Genomic DNA, 20,240 nt, shown 5'->3' with positions numbered 1-20,240 from the left:
CCTAGATCTTCATTTTTGCCCACTAACTTCATTTTCACTAGTTGATGGTGTACTCTCAACATGATCGACAGAGGTTGAAGACACCGGATTGTGCAAGCAGGGAGACCAGTCTCTCAAGATCCGCAGGATGTAGGGACAATCTCGATGATAGGGGTCTCCCTTGCAAATGACACATGGAGATTTGGGTTTGGATGGTGTAGTGTGTGGATTTTCACCAGATGATGCATGCTTGCCCGCTTTCGCCATTGGCTTCTTCTTCTTCTTCTTCTTCCCTTTGTTCTTCTTCTCAGTTACTTAGTTTGTAGTGTTACTAGTTTCACCAAGCGAAGAAGAAGAAGGAGAGGGAGAAACAAACAAAGTGGAAGGTGGGGGAGCAACTTCAGTATAATCTAGTTACTGATTTGATTGCTGAGGAATTACGGTGTTTTGAACAACAAAGGTCGAGAATATCCATACTGGCAGGCCAATTGTGAGTCCTGTAAGGGACAATGTAGCCATGTGTGGAGAACCAATATCTCCCCAAGAGGAGAAAGGACTAGGATTCCCCCCAAGGTGAAATCCTTAATTGGTGGACTCCATTTTCTCAACCTAAGACCAATGAGGGAATAGTGATGTTATTTCGAATAAAATAAATTTTATGATGCTTTGACACAACTTGCTTTTTCAATGTTTAAGAGTCAAGAAAAAGCTAAAGATGACTCTATTCGCCTTCGATTTTTAATGAGCCTGAAGTGACAAGTGCTCAGATGGACCTTTTCTTTTAAGGAGTCTGAAAAGGAACGAAAGTGACTACTCTAGAAATCTAGATAGAGGGATTACCAAACCAATTTCAAAACTACAATATACACCTCGGTGGTAAATTATAGAGAAATTACCAAGGACTTTACGTACAACAGTCAATCTTCCCGAATGCTATGTTCAGTGCATTGCGATCGATAGGGTGGCAGACACGGCTTCCTAAGGATAAAGGATATCAACCTATTGTGGTCTCTCACTATATACTTGACGGTACATGGGCGCACAAGTCCGTACTGGCACTTGTCGTATCAAGGAGGAGGAATCACCCAACCTACGATGAAAACGATAGTTACTAGGCTTTATGACGCCGAAATATGTCTCTAGCCTTGACTTCTAGATGTTGTGCATTAGGTTCCGAAGCATTTTTATGTTCATTGAGGTTTATTTCATAGTTGATCTTTCTTAGGAAGTTTGCCTTTCAAGGTTCACCACGTGATGTAGATGTACAACTCCTCCTAAATATGAAATCTAGAATGATAAACAGTCATTTATTTTCTTTTAGCAATGAAAATCCTAGCTACTAAGGAAAGAAAAATATGATTCTTTCAACATAGATCAGAGAGCACACACTAAATGCACTTTTCCTAAATCAATTTGCACATGTAGTCTAAACGCAAATGCACATGCATGTGTTTGTTTTTCAGTTCCCTTAATGTGAGAATGACAAAAAAAGACTAAGTACAAATCTGAACTGCTTTTCCTCGAAGCGACACTTTAACAATTTCTTTGCAAAAAACAAAAGGAAGACTAAGACGACACTTTCTCTTTCGAATGGAAAACTGTTTTCGACACTTCAAAGAATTGATAACTCAAATCAAATATAATGGCAAAATTGTAATTGACTATCTAAAAGAGGAATACTCTAGGACGCTCTTTTTCTTGACTGAAAACGACAGTTGCGACACTTTCGAATCAAAAGACGACAGTTTGATTAAGCTACTCTTTGCAAAGGAGGACTGTAAATGATGAAAAATACATTCAAAAAACATTCAAAATTCCTTATCAATGGTGGCCGAATAATGTGAAGGAAGAAGGTTTCAACAATGATATATTGGTCATAGACAGCAAAACTACTGAATAGAGTAGAAAACAATCAAGAAAAAACCAAAATCTAGAGGCAGAAACAATCTCATTCAATCATCGCACCTGTCCTTAGGCAAAACAGAGATGCATCTCACCTGCAGCACACGGGAGGTGCGATGCATCCAGACTACCAATGAGAGATAGTGCGATGGTCCACGGATGAGACTGAGCTTGGTTTTCACCCACAGTTTGCAGCTAAGTTCAGGGATTTAGGCCGAGCTTATGATAGAGAGTAAGCACAAAGTATAGGGGCTGATCTAATGAGGTTATTGAGCTACCACTAGGGCACTTAGGATGTTTGCAAGTCAGATGTTTAGTTCATAAACCAACCCGAAGATTGACTGAAGCAGCGTTGATCTACTTTGCAGTTGCATAGAAAAATTAATTCGAAGGCTAGCTGGCTTAACTTTAGGCTCCATCTGTAGTTTATAAAGCAAACAACAGTAACAAAAAAAGAAACTATTCGCTCCACAGTGGAGTTTCCATTTTGTTTCCGGGAAAACTAGTTTCCATTCAAAGTTGCTAATCCCACTAAGACGGGTAGCTATCTTAGAAACAAACAATTCAAAGTAACTTGTGTTTTCCTTTATGAGAGATAGATGAGAGAGAGGCAGAGAGTACCAACCTCAGTCTTTCGCTTGGCTCCTTGCTTGTTTCCTCTCTCCTTTGATAGAGCTTCGCCATTCCTTTCTCGCTTGTCGCTTCAAAGAACACCTGTAGAGTCAAAGTATCAAAATACCATCAAAGCATAGAGATCTATAACCATAAACAATGTAGAATCAGATGTACATTAACCATACAAATGCATACACAAATACAAGATTCAGAAATATACAAGTATATGGAGGAAAACTCAAATAACTTTATTGATAGAAGTAGTAGAAGAGAGGATTACAACCCAGCTATCTAATCCAGCGCCATCCTCCTAGCATGAAAGCCCTCTTCACGTCATGAAAGCTAGATCACCCAACAATACAATGTCTCAAAGAGAAACCAACAACACTTCCTTAGAAATTACAAAATTCCAGCCTCTGAATCTCTAGGATGAGGGATCCATATATAGATGTTTGCAAGGGAGTGAGTCAAATCCTGGGATTTTTATTAGTGTCATTTCACTGATATTTCTTGGTTCCACTTGGATATTTCATGATTTCTTACCCATCCCTGGGCGAATTCAAAGAGTCAAGTGTCATATGAGCAGTTTCTAGAAGATTCTATGAGTTTCCACATAGAAAACTGCCTCTGCCATTTGTCTGCTCTCACTCATTGCACCCTACAGAAGGGCTTTTCAGTATGCATCGCACCCTTTGTGTGTAGTAGGTGAGATGCATTGCACCCTTAGCATGGAGCAGTCTGTATGGTCCAGTGTTGACCAGTTCTGAGCATTTTTTCAGGGAGAACTTCTTGGAAATGATGTAATCCATTGACCTTGATCCTTTAGAGTATGAAACAACACTTTTAGGGGTTTTATAGCCCTTGGTTTATCGACATATGTGATTGGGGTTGCAGTGCCCAAATATGTCTATAACATGTAGATCAAGAAGATAGTGGCTAATGTGGGATGGGACCCTAGGGGACAAATCTGAGCGGTTTTCAGAGGCAAGTAGGACTAGGCAGTAGAGAGACTTGGAGGACAAATATGCACAGTTCTTGAGGTTAGTGAGCTCCAGCTGAGGGAGGACACTAGGGAACACCTTTGTGCAATTCTGGAGGCTAAGGGAGGTTGGGTTCTTTGCGCATTGCATGGTTCCAGTAGGCAAGGGGAAGAGCTTGAGGACTACAAGTGCGAAGTGCACAGTCATTTCAAACTGGGAGTAATTGTTGCACAATTTTAGAGGTCAAGGGAGACTGTTGGACTCTATAATTGCATAGTGAAATTGTCCTGGAGGACAGTGACTTCACACTACACAGTTTGAGGCAGCAAGGTCACAACACTTAGGGCTAAGACTGCACAGTGCGTAGTTTAGTCAAGGTCTTGTGCAGTTGGGTTTCCCGATCGGGAAGAGTTTCGGAAAAGTGGCTAAGTGAGGGAGGGAGATAGACTTGTGATGAAATTGAACTTGTGACCATACACTTAACATACTTTGACAACACAACAACATAAACCACTAGATCAACAAGAAAGCATTACCGTCTGTGTCGTTGTCTCATAACAAGAGGCGACAAGTGCAACACTTGAGCTAAAATTTAGTATGGTCGTGATGACAATTATGTGATAGTTCTCAAAACTTTTTGTATGAGTATTATGGGTGTTTACATAGCTAGGACAACTCATATACACAAAGACCAACCTCTGAAACCACTAGAAAATTTTTGCAAACATGGGAAAATAGTCAAACATGTGAAAAGATGATAGTTGATCCACCAAGAAAAAGGGAACAAAAGACTGTAGGAAAGCTCATGAAATGAGCTTACTTGTTTGCAACAATCAAGGGAAAGACCAAGGAAGGCTCTAAAATTTGAGTTCAAGCCAAATTTTTGGAGGGTATTGCAGCCTCTACAACATAATTATTATGATATGTTACTTATGACATCTCGTCTGTTGAGTCCTCTCACCAATCATGGCATTCAAAACATATTTATTCCTAGTCAGTAAAACCAACATGAAGGGCACCTGACAGTATTGTATTTGGATGGTTTAAATGGCATATTTTTTCAAGGTTCTTTGAGGATTTATGTACAACAGTCTTATAGTTCTACCATGGAATTTATCAACAACACAAATAGCACATTTTCATACCCTATGTGAGGAATATATACAACTACAATTTGAAGCATAGTCGTGGATTTGATTGTGACAATATAATAGCAATTTTTATAGTAGCCTAAACCATCAATGATGTTTCATTTAGAGTAGAATTGGGTCTATTTTCCAATTAATATTAAAGACGGGTTCATGTCCTACTTATTGATATTCCCATTTAGTGATTTATACCCATCTCATGGAACTAATTCAACAACATGAGTACCAACAGAAACAATTTTTTTGTGCAATTCAAATAGTTAAGAAAAAATTCTTTGTGTGGAGCTAAATATACCCATCTTCACATATATGAATGCTATAGTGAAAATGTTTTTGAAGATGAGACTATTCAATTTATGAACAAGAAAATGAGCAAACTTTGTTAAAAAATATATTACATTCATAGATATGTTTTACATAATGACTCACCACTCACACGTTATACATGTTTTTAGGTAGAAATGGAAGCTAAAAATTAGACATGTTGAATGTCAATTTACTACTAACCATAGATAAATGAGATGTTACAATACACTAGGTATTAAGTGATCCTGTGAAATGTCCAACTTAATAGTCATTATCTAATTATTTAAAATATAAACTTCCCTCTGAGAGAATGAACTATTTTGGTTCATTTCTACCACTATTAATTTAATTCCTAGATCTCTAAACTATACACACTTGAGGTATCTCAATTTCAAGATTTTATAAATGGGTTATGAATACCTTGATTGACTCTTTTTCATAATTTTTTAGTTGATGATATATACCAAAATTCTTCCATATTGTTCCATAAGCTAGTGTTGTTAGAATCATGTGGCTTGTTCATTTTAGTTCCAGATATTTGATTGTTACAAGACAAAGTCTATGCCTTTGAGTTAACATATTGAATGCTAAAGCCTATTATTGGTTCATGAATTTCTTTGAGCTCTTTGGATTAAATTATCATAATTGGTTGAAATAAAGCTACCCCATTAGAGGGAGCACTCATATCCTTGTCTAATACTACATCTAATGGTGAAATAGCCTGAGAAACCTCATGGTGAACTGAATCTATATTTGAATAGCCAAATATAGAGTAGTGATAGTAAAAAAATTTGTTTTAAAGGTGTTGATTGATCCATATCATGGACATCCTCGAAATTTTCTTTGAATTTTTTATATATATATTCTCTATTGTGTAACGAGCCTTAATTAGTTTGAAAGTTTTCCAAATGCAGGTTATCTCCAAGTTCATTAGTGCCTACATTTTCAAATTCTAGACCGCTCATCCATTTGTATTCACTAAGCATATAATCAATTTCATAGGGTTGGATTATTTCAAAAGAGGATGTTTCTTGTGCAAATTAGTTGTCTCTTTCAATACCTTTCGGTTGTAATAGCACTAAGAATCATGAATGTTGCAATGAGCCTTCTAACTGTCTAAGGTTAGCATCGCAGTGAGATTTATGAATGTGTTTTTTTATACACATTCTCCTATAGTTCTTGATTTCATTGTCTATCCTTCCTGGGAATTGTTGTGTATTCTTAGACCATCTACAAATAAAGCATTGAAAATTCAATTACTTAGCCACATTCTCTAAACACAAAAAAGTTTTTTGCAGTGCAATCACTTTCCTTCTTTCTAGATATGTTTCTAGATATGGTTGCCACCCATAAACACTGAGCATACACACAATGTAGGAGTCTTTCATCTACAAGACTGTGCAAACACCATTCTAACTCTACCTAGTAGAATTTATCCAATTAAGCTAATCATAAAAGACACTAGAGAGAAAGATCAAGAGGCTAGAATTTCTTTAAAGGGTGATAATTCAATGGAAGAGCACCTGCCTTGCCCTAACATGAATTAATCCTTGAAGAAACAAAAAGATTCACATTCTATATTTTGTTTCTAAAGATACTTTTTAATTGTCTCTAGAGAAAAAATAATTAGGATTAAAATCATACTATCTCTTTAGAGACAATCTTTCTTTAAATGTAGCTATGATCTCTTAAGAGAGAAAAATGAATTGTCTAATAAGAGACAATAATACTTGAGTTCTATATTGTCTTTATAGAGACAATAATTTGAGACACTCACTTAAGCACAATACTTAAGACAATTTACAAGTTTTTTTTTGTCACAAGTAAAAACAAATTACTCAAAATTTGTCTTAAATATTGTCTTAAAACTCCCTATATATTAGTGTTAGTTCACCCAGTTCTTAAAATTAAAGCAACTTCATCACTCATGTGCATATTTCATTATTCCATAGTTAATAAGAGTAAATACCTATCAAATTCAACCTGTGTATCAAGGACAATTTATAATCTTTCCAAAACCATAAATAGCTAGATTCCATCAACGATCGTCGAGTGTTTCTTTCCCTGATACTTGATTTGCCTATGCAAATCATCATAATTATTTATCATGCGATTCAACATAGAGTTGAGCTTACAAGAGCTTAGGATTCTACTCTTTCACATGATTCATCTCGGTCACAAGTATAGCCATCTGCATGAACTACAAGCCATTCTCTAAAATGCAGGACTATTATTTACATCATAAATAAAAAAGTTCGTGGTTGCCATGAAAACATTGTCAATGTACCTTATTTGTTTCAGTTTCCATTTCCTATGCGTTGAAGCTTCATGTCTCTACCAAGGGTTGAATTTTACGAGTCCCCTACCTATTAGCGATTTCTTTTTTACTTTTTTTTTTATTTTTAAACTGCCTATCCCATGATGTTTAACATCTATTTTTACCTAGAATGATAACTACACAACAAAAAATGGCAGCCAAGTGCAGAGGAGAAGTTTCTCTAAAGAATCATGGCGGTGCGACTTCATTTATCTGTGAGGGCGGTGGACTTGGCTCGTGGCTCCACCGGTCAAGGAAACCGCTTTGCAGCTTTGGATCGGTGCCGAAAGAAAGTCAAGTGCCTGGTTCTGGAATAGAACAACGTGTTTCGGCTCAAACCCTAGCGTAGGAAGAGAAGGGCAATCTTGTGGAGCGAGGAGAGTATTCTGGGGAACGAGGGGAGTCCTCCTCAAGGAGATCGAGGGCGCGTTCAGAGGATACAGATGGGTCGGCGGAGGCAAGAAATGATCACAGCGGACGCGTATGGCTGGAGCCTTTTCTTGAGGCGTCGGCCCAAGTGGCAGCACCCGAGAATGCAAGATGTGGCACCGCTGCTGGGCCTGTAGTTGCGAATGTATTTCAGGAGAAAACCCCTCCCTATCCTCGCCATGGTACTAAGAAAACCTCGACCTGTTGGAGCTCGGTAGCAGGGGCCAGATCTGAACCAGATCTGCATGAAGAATCAAATGCTTTTCAGATCCAAGTCAATCTCTCGGGCAAGATGACAATGCAATGGGCACGCGCAACAGATCTCGTGTAGGATCTCTTGCAAAATCTTGAACGCCGGCTGGGGATCCCCTCCTCTTACCTCAGATTGCTATACAGGGGTAAGCAACTTATGAATCCCCTTCCTCTCTCCTATTACAACATTCATAGGGACGCTTCTATTGTGGCTACCTTTTGTTTGAGAGGTGGTTCCTTTAGGCAGACCTCCTCTACCCCTTCTTTCTCTTATAAAGATGCAGTCCCCAAAGACGCTGCCCATTCACAGCCCTCTTCGACAGCAGCCCATCCATCTGGGGCTCCAAAGCCTTTTCTGGTAGACAAATCAGAGGAAATTCCTTCCATCAATCTCTCTCATCCTGGGATTGACCATCGCTATCAGCTTTTTGCAGAATCCGCACTCATATGCAGATTTAATGGGCTCTGGCCTCGCACATCAGATCTATACCAATGGATCCATACCAATTGGACTAAAAAAAGCAAGATCTACTTATGTTCAAAAGGATTCTTCATTGTGGCTTTTGACTTAAATGAAGATTACCAGAAGGCCTTAACGGGAGGCCCTTGGTTCTGGGGCTCGGCTGGGCTTTTTCTCACCCCCTGGTTTCCAGACTTCGACCCTTCTACAGCTGTCATCACCAAGATTCCCATTTGGGTCAGGCTCCCGAATCTTCCGGCGCATCTATGGCATATCTTTGTCTTCTTAGCCATTGCAGACACCTTAGGACGCTACCTGGCTGTAGATTCTTCACGGAAGGAAAATGGACTCTACACCTACGGTAGAATTTGTGCAGAAATAGATATTAGCAAAGGACTGCCAGATCAGATTAATCTCAAGTTTGGAGATTTCCACTGGACTCAAACCTTGGATTACGAGAATACAGCCTTTCGTTGCCGCCATTGTCATCAAACGGGGCACCTCCAGAGTTCCTGTACCCAGTTCCTCGACAAAAAGAAGAATCTGAATCGCAAACCCAAATCCAAAAGTTGGAATCCCTGTGTGCCTCCCCCTCCTATGGACGATTCAGATTCCTCCAGTTCGGATGAGGAGGAAATTGTAGCAGATGGGCAGAATGTTGAGATTCTGCTGGAAGCTCCCTTGGATGATCCGACAAACCCCTCCTTCTCTCAGATCTCTCAAAAACGTTCTCATTTATCTTCGTCCTCAGACTCTGATAAGGATATTCCACCGCCGGGGCAGAATAGTCTACAACTTGTTACGACTCAGCCAAACTCCATTAGATGGGTCAAAGTAAGCAAGAAAAAAGGAAAAAAATGTCGTGTGGCAGTAACTGCCCCCTCAGGGTAGATCTCTCTGCTTAGTGTCAGTTTTTTGCATTCCCGTGTTCTCTATAGCCCTCTCCTTGTTTGTCTTAAAGGAGCAAGGTGGAGCCTATCACCTTCAGCTCCCTTGCTTTTCTGCTTCGCTTGCATGCAAGCTTAATTGTACTATACTCTTCTTATCTTAATAGAATTAGTCTTTATTCAGGGAAAAAAAAAAACATCTATTTTTACCAGTTTTATATGACTTTTTCAAATTGTATTCACCAGCCAGCTAGCCCTTTAATAGATTCAGAGTTAAGATGGATCTAGATTGGTTGATAAATAGAGAAGATTCCAATCTTACGAAATATATCCAAATCTTAAACTATTGACATATTTAAAAAAATTAATTTTTAACAAATTAATCAACCTCTTGACCTTTAAAGGTCGTAAGAAGAGAAAAACTCTTATTTAGAAAATTAGAGAGAAGTTGAGTAGTTTGAAGGCTTTGGAGTTAGATTTGTGAACTACCATGAACAACATTCACATGCAAAGTCGAGAGTTACCCACAACCTGAGACAAGCCAGCATGCATCCACAACAGTAAATTTTCTCTTTCTAGTTAAAATTGTTTTGTCAATATATAGTAACTTGTAGGATCCTAAGGTAGAAACATCCTTGACAGGGCAGCATTTTTTATGGATACTCATTTATTATTGAATTGACAAATCATTGGAATGTTCTCTTCCTTCAAACAAAAGAAGTCTATTTTTGGAAATGGGTATCATAACTAACTGTTTAAAATGGAAGGTTCATATATGATCCCTCGAGCCATGAGAATATCGAGGTGGTCAAAAGAAAGATCTTCGTTAACATAGCCATGTAAACCTTAAAAGTCTTGTTGATCCATAATTATTTCACTGCTTTCCATTTAAATTGGGCACTAAAAGCCATGTAAATTGCAATTGCAACTAGCTATAAATCTTATTCAATCCAGGTTCCGGAGGCATGTACATGAGGATCGTGTTATATAATTGATTGTAACACCCTCCAAGCTGTCACGGATTCTATCATCCAATTCCATCTATAAACTTTGACTATTCCATATATATATCCAATCTATACATATGTTTATATGTTTTACTATTCCATAGATATCCATTTGACTATTCCTCACTACATGCATAAGATATAGATAAAGAGGATTGAGAGCATAACTAACAGGAAAATAATATTCTCTAAGCACAAGGTTGCACCTAAGAAGAAGGAAACGGAGTTTTTTACTTTATGTGTTGTTGAAGTTGCTCTTATTAATTTTTCCAGCAGTGGGAAACATTATGAATATTCAAGCCCTAGTAGTAGCATAGAGAAAATTGTGGAGAAATATATGAATGGCTTGCGAATTAAAATAAGTGATGATCAAATTAATTCATTTATGGGTGGTTGTGTTTTCAAGGGTGACATTGAGATTGTGGGGATACGTAGGATTATCCAACATATAATGGGCGAGGATTTGGAGTATTTGCCTGTGAATGAACTGCAAAAACTCGAATACCAACTTCAAATTGTGACAACTAGGGTACAAAAGAAGAGGTTTCAACATATGGAAGAACAACTCGAGGCTATGACACAAGGACTTGAATAGTAAAAAAGAATGCCAAGGCATAATCAAGGTTTTTCACAAAAGAAAAATGACCTATATATATTCTCTTATTATCGTGGATCACTTGGAGAGATAGTCGACCATCCATTTTTTCAATTAGAAGAAAAAGGCCCTATTTACGTAACATCTTCGGCCCCTGTATTTTGTGTGCATCTGGGTCAACTACACTTGCATGAAACAAACTATTGAAATCTTGATCTACAGTTGGGGACTGTGCTATAACTCATGTTAAAATAAGATAATTACTCTTGCATGAGGAGTTGGCTAAACATAGAGAGTCAGTTAACTGAGTGATTAAGTGATTGAGTTTCTGAGTGTTGAGTCAAGTCAAGTTAAGTGATGGATGACTTTTAGTGTGTGGTTGCATGTCAATATATTTAGGAAATTCGCTAGTTGGAAAAGGTTAAATACCCTTCACAGGTTCATTGTAACCATCAAGTTTTGTGTGATCAATAGAAGAGTCATAGCTCATGTTTTATGTGTGAATTATTTATGCTTTGTCTCCTCCACCTTTCCAACAAATTGGTATCAGAGTGAGGTTACAAAGAGATACAGAGAGTAAATTTGCAGTAGTCTATGTGAGAGGAGAGAAATTCATATTTTCTCATGGTTAGTGCTATAACACACCTTGTAGGTTATACACATGGTGTTATAATGCTTTTAGGCTCACTAGAGAGTCGCGTTAATTGTCATGGACTTACACATATTTGCATGGACGCGGGTTCCGTGACTTTTTGAAGCATTAAATCATTAACACTCTGCTCCCGATCGTGCATGAAATTTATCGCAGGTATCGCATGCCATCCTCATGAGAGACGTGTTAGAGATAACGTAGTTTGAAAATTCGAAGTCAAAAAGGTTCCAAGATTTATATACATGGGAAGTCTTTTATTAAAAGAGTGCATATTAAAAACAAAGGGTTTTTATTAAAAGATTTTATAAATAATTTGGAAGCTATAAAGGAGTTTTGTTAAAGTATATTTTTCGTTGAATTCGTGAAGGGCATATTATAAATGTTATATATATATATATATATATATATATATATATATATATATATCTTTTATATATAAAAAATAATTAAGATATTTTCAAAAAAGCGTTTTTCATTAGGGTTTTATTCAAAGGAGAATTTTTTTGGAAAAGAAGCTTTGCAAATTTTCTAAGAGAAATTTAGGGTTTCTGAAGATAAGTTTTGAGGAAAGATGACTTTCTCAAATTTCTAGCCCCAGTTCCCACCGTTTACATGGAAATATTATGATGTATGGGCCATTAAGATGGCGACCACGTTGTAGGCACATGATGTTTGGGATTATGTCCAGTTTGGGTTTTCAGAACCTAAGGATGAAGCAGAAACATGAGCCCTCAGTAATGCAAAGAGAGAACAATGGAAGACAGACAAAAAGAAGAATGCACAAGCATTGCAACTTATCCAGCAGGGAGTGGACCGAGCAGTGTTCTAGAATATTATGATCATGTCTTCAACAAAAGTAGCATGGGATACTTTGGCGACAAAATATACAGGTATGTCCAAAGTCAATATTGTTAAGTTGTAGAATACTAGGAGAGATTTTGAAAGTTTGCAAATGAAGGAGACAGACGACATCGATTCTTTCATGAATCGGGTCATTACTGTCATAAATCAGCTAAATATTAATGGTGAAGAAATTAAAGATCAAACAATGGTTGAGAAGGTCCTCATATATTTGTCTACCAAATTTGATTTTGTGGTAGCATCCATAGAAGAAGCCAAGGTTTTGGCATCATTAACAGTTGATGAGTTGATGGGATCACTTCTACCGCATGAGGCAAGGATAGACAAAAATAAGGATTCCACACTAGAGACCGCTTTCAAAAGTCAGGATTCTATTTCAAGAGACAGAGGTCGAGGCAGAAGTAGATCAAGAGGTAGAGGACGAAGCAAAAGATATGGTGGTTAGAGTGATGGCCGCAAAGAGCATGAACATGAAAGTGGAAGAAAATACAAAAGCTTCAACAATAATCAAAGAGTTTACAAATTAAAGGTGAGATCTTATTATTGCAATAAATTTGGTCACTATTCTCATGATTGCAGGAAGAAGATTGCTGATCAAGGCAACCAGAGAGCTAATGTCACTATAGAGAGTACAAACTCCATGTTCTTAGCTTGCCATACCATGCATGAACCTTCTGCTAGTGTGTGGCTATTAGACAGTAGTTGTAGTAACCACATGACAGGCAGCAAGGATTTGGTTGCAAATTTCTATCAATCTGTGAAAACAGAGGTAAATTTGGGGACTGAAAAGACTGTGGAAGTAGATGGAAAATGAGTGGTCAACATTATGACCAAGCAAGGAGAGTCGAAGACAATATCAAAGGTATATTATCTTCTTAGTCTCAAACATAATTTGATAAGTGTCAGTAAATTGACATAGAAAGGATATAGAGTTATCTTTCAAGGTAAAGAATGTGTTATATATGACAAGCCCCCAAGTAATAAGTTGATAAGAAAGGTGCAGATGATGAGGAATAGACTCTTTCCTCTAATTATGAGTTACAGTGATCAAGTCAGTTCTTTTACAGTTGCATGTTCTGATGATTATTGGTTATGGCACTTTCAGTTTGGACACTTGCACTTCGTTGGTTTAAGATTGTTGCAGCTGAAACAGATGGTTAGAGGATTACCTCCCATCAAAGAACCTGGTAGCACTTGTGAGTGTTGCATCTTGGGAAAGCAAACCGTGAAATTTTTCTAAAGACAGTTTAATAGCGAGCAAAGCAACCTCTTGAGCTAGTTCACACAGACTTGTGTGGATATATGAGGACACAGTCGATTGGTGGAAGTTGTTACTTCCTTGCTTTCATTGATGATTATAGTAGAAAGACATGTGTTTACTTCTTGAAGCAGAAATCTGAAAAATTTTGCAAGGTTTAAATAATTCAAAGCCTTAGCAGAGAAACAAAGTGATCGACAAATGAAGGTATTGAGGTTAGATCGTGGTGGAGAATATGACTCAAAGGCATTCCATGATTAATTCAAACAACATGGAATCAGAATACAATTTACAGCCAGGTACACACCGCAGTAGAATGGTGTAGCAGAGAGAAAGAACAGGACAATTATGAACTTGGTAAGAAGCATGTTGAAAGGCAGAAACTTGTCTAATGAGTATTGAATAGAAGTAGTTTCATGTTCTATTTATGTGGTCAAAAGATCTCTTACAAAGAGTGTGATGAATAGAGTACCACAACAAGCATGATCACTTATGTATTGCAGTGTATCTCATTTTAGAGTATTTTTATGTGTAGCTTATGCACATGTGCCTAAGGAGCGAAGAGGCAAATTAGATGATAAAAGTGAAAAATGCATATTTACTAGTTATAGTGAGCAATCAAAAGCCTACAAATTGTATAACCCTATCACAAACAAGAACATAATTAGCAAAGATGATGTGTTCAAAGAAGAGTCATGGAATGGAACTGTAGACAAAAGAGTTGATGCACAAATGCCACTGATGCACAAATGCCATTGCATTGAGTTCCTCCATGAGATGAGGAAACTTCTGTTGAACTTGGTCCCTGGTGAGCCACTTACCCTGGTCACGGAGTTGGTATGCTTTGAAAACTCGATACAGTTGGGTCTTCTGTTGGTGAGTGTGATTGATCTATGTGTCCATGATCCAATTAGTTGCAGCTTATTCCATGCAATCTGGATCTAAGTCTAGGTGTAAGCTGTTCTGCAATGTGGGATGTGTCTAGTAATGGTGGAAAGTATGGCCGAAGGCGAACCACATTGAACACTGGGTGTAGGCCAAGGAATGGGGGAATGTTGAGCTCAAATGCATTGTCTCCCATAGCCTTGGTAATGGTGTAAGGACCATATCGGAGTGGTCTGAGATTTTGATAGGCTCTGGTAAGGCATTCATTTTGCAAATGCAAACAGACTTTGTCGCCCACCTGAAACTTGTGTGGCACCCGATGTTGATCATGTCGCTGCTTGTACTTGGCATTTGATTTCTCCAAAATGTCATGGACCTACTGGCAAATATGTTGGATGTGCTCAATGAAATTGTTTGCTTTATCTGTTTCAGACTGTACATGGGCTGAATCTGCCTGAATAGCTGCAAATGGCTTGGCCACATCAATGGGACATAGTGGTTGGAATCCCAAGCCCACCTAAAAAGGGCTATGGCTAGTCGAGCTGTGGAGAGCCCAATTATAGTTGTGTTAATCATAGGGGAGGCTCTCATCCCATGTGCGTTGATGCTTTGAGTTGTACATGCACAAAATGTGTACGATCATCTTGTTGACAACCTCTATCTGGCCATCAGTTTGGGGATGGAAGGTTGTGGACTTAGTGAGTTTGGTGTCCAACATGGATTATAGACTGGACCAGAATGTACTGAGGAACTTGTTGTCCCAACCTGATATGATAGGCTATGGGATCCCAAAGTGTACCCAAACCCATTTAAAGAAGAGCTTAGAAGTGACTTCTACTGTGATATTCTTCTTGCAGGCCGCCATAATGGCCATCTTTGAGAATCTGTCCACGACCACAAAAACACAGTCTATTCCATGCTTAGTAGAAGGAAGGCTTGACATGTAATGCATGGAGATGGATTTCCAAGGTTTACTAGGAGTAGGAAACAGGGTATAGAGGCCTTGCTTCTTGATGGTTGGTTTGGCAATGGTGTAGACAATGCATGATTTGATGTACTTCTCGACATCCTGTCGAAGATTCTGCCAATAGAAATACTTATGCCGTACTGCCACCATTTTCTTGACCCCGAAATGCCTAGCAACCCGATTGTAGTGTGCTTCCCAAATCATCTTGGCATGCTCGCTTGAAGGAACACAAAGGTGACCCAGGTGGCATAATAGGGAATCCTGGAGGTGATAATCTGGAACATGCTGACCCTCCAGGAGTGTCTGATATGTGTGGTCGAATTCTGGGTCGCTTTTGTAGAGAAGTGGCCAATCATAAGTCTCGTGCCCACAAGAGTTGAGCAGGATAGTTAATGCCATGATCAGTGGTCGACTGAGGTGATCTGCAACATTATTGTTGTTTCCCTTCTTATACTTGATACTCAAATGGAACTGTTGCAGGTATGTGGACCACTTTTGATGGTGAACATTCTGTAATTTCCCTTGGGTCTGTATGAACTATAGGGGTCGGTGGTCTGTTTGGATGAATGTTTCCTTCCCCAAAATGTAATGCTTCCATTATCTGCAGGCCTACACAATGGAATACATCTCTTTGTCATAAGTGCGATACTTCCAGACTGTGTCTGAAAGTGTCTCACTGTGATGTGCCTCTAGATGCCCGTGTTGAGTAAGGACTGCCTCAATAGCATAGTTAGAGGCATATGTATCGACCTCAAACACTTGTTGCAAGTCAGGTAATGCGACCACTGGTTCCGAGCAGAGGAAATGTTTCAACTCTGTGAATGCCTTCTGTTGAGATTTAGACCAAAAAAAAATGTCTTTCTCTCCTCCCTTGGTGACTTGGATCAAGGGCTAAGTGATATGAGAAAATCCCAACACAAACTTGTGGTAGAACTTGAAAAGACACAGAAAGCTGCAGAGCTCTATTAGAGTGGTTGGCGATGGCCAATCCCGAATGACTTGGACCTTGGCTCGATCCACATGCACCCCCCGTTCATCAATAATGTATCCTAGATACTGAACCTCGGTCATGCCAAACATGCATTTCTCCAAATTGGCACATAACTTGTGTTGCCGCAGTGTTTGGAGAACCTGTCGGATGTGGTGGATGTGCTCTTCCCAACCCTCGCTAAAGATCATGATGTCATCCAAGTATACCACTACAAATGATTTGGTGAATGGTTGCAAGATGTCATCTATTAGCCTCATGAAGGTTGCAGGAGCATTCATTAACCCGAAAGGCATAACAAACCATTTGAAAAGGCCTTCCTTGGCTTTGAAGGCAGTCTTCCACACATTGGAGGGTTCGATTGGTACCTGGTGATATCCTGACTTCAAATTGATCTTGTTGAAATATTATTTCTCCCTTCAGTTGGACCAGGAGGTCATCATTCGGTGGGATTGGGTACTTATTACAAATAGTGATCTTGTTCAACACCTGATAGTCAATGCAAAGTCTCCAAATCCCATCCTTATTCTGTACCAACACGATCGAGCTCCCACAGGGTGATGAACTCAGACGGATGTGAACTTTCTGAAGCAGCTCCTGAATTTTCCTCTTGATTTCATTGTTCTCCGGAATGGAGCACCGATAGATTGGTCCATTGGGTAGCGGCGCACCTGGGGTCAGATCGATGGAGTGCTTGACTTGAGATTGTAGAGGAACTACTACGAGGGAGGTGAATATGTCCTTGTACTCCTCCACGACCTTGTCCATCTGTAGTTGTCGTGCGGAGGGGCCCTGTCCGGAGGTCGTGGCCACCATTTCCTTCTTTCCTTGAGGGTGTATCATTAGGAAAACAAATTTCCCGGTTTTGGAAATGAGCTTACTACTTTTTTTTGCAGTAACCAAAGAGATGGCGGTAGGCAGTGCTACCTCTGGTATCCTGTACAAATTATTTCCTAAAGTAACAATAACAACACGAGGTCTTGATTTATACATAGCATGTTGCTTCCACAAGTATGATTTGCCTAATAATACATCACAAACATCAAGGGGAGCAATGTCACCCAAACCTCATTCGTGAAGGGCTTGATGTTGTATGGAAAGCGAAACTGTTGTCTCACGCAAGGATCCTATCCTTGGTGAAGCCACCCAATGGTGTATGGTTGTGGGTGTGATGTGGTTGGTAAGCCCGGTGCCTTCACGACCTGTCCCAAAATGATGTTCTTTTGGCTCCCGCTGTCGATAATGAATTGTAGTGGGGAGCCATTTACCCACATCTGGGAGTGGAAGAGGTTCTCCTCCTCCTCTGTATCTCAGGGTTCCTCTTTCTGGATCTTCATGGTGGCAATGGTTGCGTTGGGCTCCGCAACGATAATTTGCTTCCCTTTGTCATTCCCCTTGCTGGGTTCTGACTCAGATTCAGAACATGAATCTGATTTTGAAACCTTTAGCTTGGCCACCAGTGATTGCTTGGCCCGACACTCACTTGGGTTGTGAGTGGAGCTCTTATGGAACTCACACCACTTTCTCGTGTCCTTTTTCAGCTTCGCGGCGCTATTCTTTTCTTGCAGCTTTGGCGGGTTCTCTTGGGCCACCCCACCTTTGCTTTGTCCTTTGTTCTGCAGTTTGGGGGCACCTTTCCCTTGCTTCAGATTCGCAGATCCAAAGTATCGCTTCTTATGTTTAAACTTTTGCTCGATCTTGACGGCATATCGGTATGTCATGCCGAGCAACGAGATGTTCAAGAATTCTATTTCATCCTAGATGTACTTGTGTAGGTAGCCATGGTATTTGAGTAGCAAATGCTACTTTGAATCCTTGATACCCAACTTTGTGTGAAGGGTATGGAAAATATTGGTAAACTCCAACATTTCTTGGTCCCTTCCATGCTGCAGTGTGTTCCACTTTATGTATTGATCCTCATAGCTTCTGATAGGGTAGTACTGCTCCTTACTGGCAGCCCGGAATGAATTCCAAGTGGGTGCAGCTGAAAATAGTGAGGTTGTACTTTCATCCTTCTGCTTGTACTAGGTTTCCCACTAGTCCTTGATGTGGGGGTCGACTGTGAGAAGAGTGAAAGTGATCTTTTCGCCAGAAAATTCATGAATAGAAAAATACCATTTTAACAAATTTAACTATTTATCTACGACGTTTACATCTATCTGACCCTCAAATATGGGGATTTCAAAGTTAACTTGTACCTTAAAGGGTGCGGCACTTCCAGAGTAGCAGCTAGAAGTAGATGTGTCTCCCCTGGGTAGTGTTAGAAGATTATATATTACAGAGCAATGGAAGACATAAAATATTGTAGAAATATAAACACAGAAAACGCATAAAACAAGAGAGACACAGATATACGTGGTTCACCTAGTTTGGGCTACGTCCACAGAGAAACAACCAATCCTTCCTTTTATATTATCAAGCAAACTAAAAAGAAACAACCTATAGCAGATCCGCTGTAACACCCTCTTCGCTCTCAATCTCATCTCTCTTCCTCACTCAGAATCAGATATATATAGACACAATACAATTCCCTCATATATAGTGAGGGGTTGCCTTCTAGGGAAAAAAACCCTAAATTAAACATAACTTCTACCGTTATATCATCTGCCTAATGAACGACCCAGATTGACTAGAAATTACTAGACTTTTACAAGGCAATTTTACATCTATTTTTAGCTTCTGGGACACTTCCCTCGAACCCCCATTGGGGGACCGCTGGCCCCCGGACCCCCCAGCTGTGGGGGATTTACCCCCCCATGTGGAGGGGTGTACAGTCTTCCTGGCGTATACATCTGGCTGAAACCTTTGAATACAAAAGATAATCAGGCTCCACACCCAACAGGTAGTCGCTAAAGGATCTGGGCAAAGTTGTCCATCATCGCATTCCTTTCTCGCTCAAGGGCCTCTTTGAGCAAGAATTTGATAGGATCTCCAGCCCCCTTGTCTTTCTTTTCATCCTCCATGGAAGGCCATCGGGATTTGCGAGGCTAGTCTTGCAAAGGTTCGACCAGTTCAAGCCCTAACTCCTTATATCCCAACCTTGTTGGGGACATGTAAAGAAAGATAGAGAAAGAGTAGACCGCTTTGATACCACTGATTCGAATCTAAACAGGAACACAACAAATTATAGATATAACCATACATACAAAGATTCAGCAGAAATAATACTTCATTTCATTATTATAAAATACTGAAATATGCTTATAATATAAATGGAAATAAACTAGCTAGGGCGACGGTAGCTTATCTCTGAGAAGAGATGTGGTGGCTACATGCCTTAGAACTATCTTACAATGAGGCTCGAAGGCCTATTTATTGTTGAGAAAAAATGGAAAACCCTAAACATCCAAAAACCTAACCCTACGAGATGAAGCGCCAAACTATGGGCCCCGTTTTGGGTAAATTGATACATCAACTTCTCGGGGTCATAACTTTAGCATATGGTCTCTGTTTGATGCGCACAATACCTCATTAAAAAGATCTATCCAAGGAATACAACTATGAGAATTGGTCCATGGCACCATGTTGCTCTCAGTTTTCCCAAAAAACGTCGTTTAGGGCCTCAAAATGGCTATGAAAGTTCAGGACTTGAAAAAATGCTAAAAATAGTAAATTGTGCTACAATTAAGGAAACTAAAAAACTGAAAGAAACAATGGTGGGGGTTCAAATGGAATTGGCGGGTTGCCACCAATATCCAGCTGGATCAATCTCACAGCTACAAGGTTGGATATCATGCAAGGAGTGAGTTTGA

At 39.4% G+C, this 20,240-nt stretch overlaps 1 pseudogene; it reads left to right on the top strand.

Annotated features, from left to right (window-relative positions):
* Window positions 1–10,412: 10,412 nt before the first annotated feature.
* Window positions 10,413–11,117, top strand: LOC149265860 (truncated transcription factor CAULIFLOWER A-like; annotated as a pseudogene).
* The last annotated feature ends 9,123 nt before the right edge of the window (window positions 11,118–20,240 follow it).

The sequence above is a fragment of the Pinus tabuliformis genome, chromosome 6 (assembly GCF_031772625.1).
Source record: "Pinus tabuliformis cultivar Carrire ecotype Pingquan chromosome 6, CPIR1, whole genome shotgun sequence".
NCBI lineage: Eukaryota > Viridiplantae > Streptophyta > Pinopsida > Pinales > Pinaceae > Pinus > Pinus tabuliformis.
The sequence above is the reverse complement of the archived record's forward strand: the minus strand, read 5'-3'. Positions and strand labels throughout refer to the sequence as shown.